The following is a 4,571-nucleotide window of genomic DNA, read 5'->3' as shown; positions in this document are numbered from 1 at the left end:
CATCTATTATTCTGCCCCAGTAGTTTCTAGATTTTGTGTTACTGTCCAGTATGTCTGATGGTTTAGTTTGTTTACGAGATTATAATCTACTTCATGCTTTCTTTAGTGTCGATTTTCATCTCTCCTTTCCCATCTGGATGCGCTTGCATGTTTTATATTTTATTAAACTTTTCAGAACACTTCATTGTAAACTAAATTATTATGCTTCTGACAGTATATTTTTGTTTTAGAATATAAAAGTATTTTTTGGAGCTCTTTATTGGCGGATCAGAAAGTGAGATGGCTAGTACCTAATTTCACTGCTTAAGCTACCAAGTCTGTAGCCTGTTTGATCTTAGTCGACACAGTTTTTGGCCTAGTGTACGTGTTTGCATGTTTTTCACTGGCGAACATAGTAGATATTTTTTTCTCCTTTTGAAACCCCCTTGGTTAATTTTGGCAATCTTACATTTGCTTTTCAAATTGGCAGGGTGTTCTTGTGATCGCATCTTAGTGTCAAAAAAGTTACATGCATTCCTGTACTGTAAGAAATTGTTATTGTGGTTCGAACTCTTTTTTTAGGTCTGTGCTGTGATCCAAAAATTAATATTTCTATTACTAGCAGTATGTGCAACTGTAGAGTATCATGATGATGACCTGGTTTCATTACTTTCATATGGTTGTGTGGTTGTGTTGGTGTAAAGCACCCAACCATCTATAAGTTTTATTTGTTTATTTATATTGTTTTTGTGACTTAGCATCAACTGGTTTGATGTCAGAATGCGAGAGATGTTAGAAAATGGAATATGGGAATGGTAATTCTTCACAATGATCCATCTGGGCTGAAGTTTCAGGAAAATAAGCATCGTGTAGGCACAATTTTATGGAGAGTTGGCTGTCCGCCAACATGATTGAAAGTGGAAATTAGTTATCACTTATCACGTTTTTCACTAACCTTTTTTTAATTTCGTTAATCGTTTACCCTAACCCCTTAAAATATGATAGTCTCTAATTAGAAATTAGAAATTAGAAATTAGAAACTATTACCGTTGATGTTTTGGACATTTGATCGACTGCCAAAACAATTTACTTGTTTACTTCCCTAGCGTTATGCTGCTGCAGCATGAGTGCATGATATTATCAGTACATAATACAACTTGAATGTTGATCGAGTGCATGACATAACATAATACGCAGAAAGACGAGCACTTGTTCATGTTCATGCCAGTATGGCAGTATGTCACTGACTCACTTCCACATGTCCACATTTATTATTAGTTTACCTAATATATAGTTATATATAGCCGTATTGCTGTGTCACCAATACACCATGGTTCTCCATTCTCGCCAGAAAGAGGTTGACCCTTGAAAGGAAGTAGCAAATCGCTACACAGTTTTTGCGTATCATACTATTATGTATGCAATATATTATAAATTTATAATATAATACCAGTAGGCAATTTTCTTGAAGACATAGGATTAGGGCTCCGGTTAGGTGTTATAAGTGTATAACAAATATTAGTTCAGAAATTCAACTTTATTTTAAAACCAGCTGATTCCGACTTCAGACATTGACAGGTTCTGCCTTTCACATTACCTCGAAGTTGCTATGTTCTGGCTACAAAGGTTTACAGGTTGGCTGTATTGAAGCGAACACGTTTAATTATTCAAGTTTGACAATTGCTAGATTTCATAATTGGATTAGCACGTAGATCATTTTTCCTGTACGGTTTCCAACAGAGTGATTGACCTGCAATCCACTGTTTTTGGTGCAGTTATTCAAAGAGTAGCCTCATCGAAAAACAGTATGCAATATAAACCATCCTCCCCCAGTGTTACTGAAACGTCTGTAACTTGCTCACGCAACATAGAAGAAAGTACAGACATAATTTCGCTCGTTATCTTTGTGGACAGTGCGCTCTTCCAAAATCCACATTCGACTCTTTGAGCAACAAAAAGTAACATTTGAAAATAAGTGTAGCTCGGCCTAAATTTGATTCTACTGTGGAAATCAAGAATGTTTGATTTCTCAAAATTGCCGAGTGCCTATAAAACATTGTAAAGAGTTATCCAATCCAAATTTCAATTGTAGATGGTTTCGTCACGCGAGTGAAGATTGGTAAGACGGAGCATTTTAAGCTTAAAAACAGAAGTCAAAAGTCGTATCTCTGTTGAAATAAAAAAATTCAGCAAATGTCCAAACACGTGTTATGAAAAACTTGCAACCAGGAAGCTGCTTATATATTGACTATGATATTTCCGTAGTTTAATCATGATTATGGGTTAACACAGTAGTTTCAAATCTTTATGTTTTCTATGTATCGCATTTCACGAACAAAACGTGTATAAAGACTTCCAAACTATCTTTTGCAACATAAACTATTTCAACTTGTTTCTCACGAGCTCCTATATATACTAAATGTTTCCTCATATCCTTTCTCTCAACCTGTTTCTCTCATCTCATCCAGTCTCCTAGATTAGAAAGCCTTAAGTTTAGTCCCAAGCTAATCTGCAACTCTAATTGGAGCTTGATCATCAAAACATAATAATTTTCCTGATACAAAAAGTTTAAAATGAAGTCAATGACATCAAACATTCAGCAAAAAATTTCCTTATCATCCAGTCACTGCAAGAAGAGAAGTTTGATCCATGCCCAACACAATTTTTCCGTCCAGCAACATCAACATGAAATGCAAAACCGTGCGGTTCGTCTAGCCCAGTCACTCACTAACTTTGTTCAGCTCCATATTGAAACCCCTCAAGCTAAGCCACTGGAATATACAACTTGGAATATGCTTCACAAGGCCAATGAGGCAACTCCTATTTCATCCCCCAAGGAGAAAATATCAACAAAATGGCGTGAAATCCATGGTGTAACGGATTTTGATACCCTTTTAGACCCTCTTCATCCATGGCTTCGGCGAGAGATCATTAAATATGGTGAATTTGCTCAAGCAACCTATGACGCATTCGATTTCGATTCCTTCTCTGAGTATTGTGGGAGCTGTAGGTTCAACCGTCACAGCTTCTTTGATAAAGTAGGCCTTGGTAATACTGGTTACAATGTGAGCAAGTACATCTATGCTATGTCTCATGTTGATGTTCCTAATTGGCTTGAAAGGTCACATCTAGTCGATACATGGAGCAAAGACTCCAACTGGATGGGATTTGTCGCAGTTAGTGATGACGAGGAGTCTCATAGGATCGGTCGAAGGGATATTGTTGTGTCATGGCGTGGCACTGTAGCGCCATCAGAGTGGTTTAAGGATCTAGAAAGAAACTTGGAGCCACTTGGGGATGGAGAGGTGAAGGTTGAACATGGCTTCCATCACCTTTACACCTGTAAAAGTGAGTTCACTAGGTATAACAAGTCAAGTGCATCAGAGCAAGTGATGCAAGAAGTGATAAGGCTGGTTAACCTATATAGAAACAGGGGTGAGGAAGTGAGTCTCACGATCACAGGACATAGCCTTGGGGGTGCTTTAGCTCTTCTAAATGCCTATGAAGCAGCAACTTCCATACCAGATCTTCCCATCAATGTTATCTCATTTGGTGCACCCCGGGTTGGGAATGCTGCCTTCAGAGACGAGCTGGATCAAATGGGAGTGAAAACTTTGCGCGTTGTGGTGAAACAAGATGTAGTCCCCAGGATGCCTGGCGTTATGTTTAATGAAGGTCTTGAGAAATTTGAAGAGATCACTGGGGAACTCGATTGGGTCTACACACATGTGGGAGCTGAATTGAAACTTGATATTAATTCATCTCCCTATCTTAAACGTGGATTCAATCCGTTAGGATTCCATTTGCTAGAAACTTACCTTCATCTTACTGATGGTCACACAAGTACGAAGTCGAAATTTAGAACTAATGCAAGAAGGGACGTTGCGCTAGTGAACAAGGCCTGTGGTATGTTAAGAGATGAGTTGAGAATACCAGAACGCTGGTACCAATTAGAACATAAAGGACTTGTGCGAAACTCTCATGGTAGATGGGTGAAGCCCAGTAGAAATCTTGAAGATATACCTGCATATCATAGTGAAGAATTTTTTTTGCTAAAGGATAATTGATTAATAAATAAAATGAAAAGGTTAGAAAGATTGAATTACAGGCCAGACTAGGCTAGTAGTATCATTGATATCATAGTGAAGAAGCAATGCCATGCTTTGGGTGAAGTACTGTATGAATTGAAGTCAGTACAATTAAGGAGCTAATTAATAGATTAATCTCATTAATGTAGGAGTATTTTGTACATAATTATTGTAACTAGCTATGTTAAAGTTTTATTCATATTGTTTAGACTCTGAGTTGTGAGCTGTACGTTGGTGTTGATTATAATCTTCTAACCACTTGAGATCATATCTAAACTAATTTAGGTATTCATTATAAATACTAGCATTTACAGTAAATACCTTCGCATCTTTAGTCAGAAATCTCATTGATACAAATAAATATGCATGTCAATGGATACAAAATACAAATAAATATACATGTCAATGGATACAAATATATATACCTTGAAGTCCTGCAATGCTTGGACTCCTGTAATAGTAACATAATTAGGCTGATTGCAGGCTGAATGAAGTGGCACATGT

The 4,571-nt window shown here is 37.2% G+C and overlaps 1 pseudogene across 1 annotated transcript; it reads left to right on the top strand.

Annotated features, from left to right (window-relative positions):
• The first annotated feature begins 2,414 nt into the window (after positions 1–2,414).
• LOC147500106 (phospholipase A1-Igamma1, chloroplastic pseudogene) lies at positions 2,415–4,280 on the top strand (annotated as a pseudogene). The gene has a single exon (XR_015196194.1). The product of XR_015196194.1 is annotated as a phospholipase A1-Igamma1, chloroplastic pseudogene (transcript).
• The last annotated feature ends 291 nt before the right edge of the window (positions 4,281–4,571 follow it).

This window comes from Coptis chinensis, chromosome 5 (genome assembly GCF_015680905.1).
Source record: "Coptis chinensis isolate HL-2020 chromosome 5, ASM1568090v1, whole genome shotgun sequence".
In the NCBI taxonomy this organism is placed as follows: Eukaryota; Viridiplantae; Streptophyta; class Magnoliopsida; order Ranunculales; family Ranunculaceae; genus Coptis; species Coptis chinensis.
Note: the sequence above shows the minus strand (reverse complement) of the source record. Positions and strands in the feature narration are given on the sequence as shown.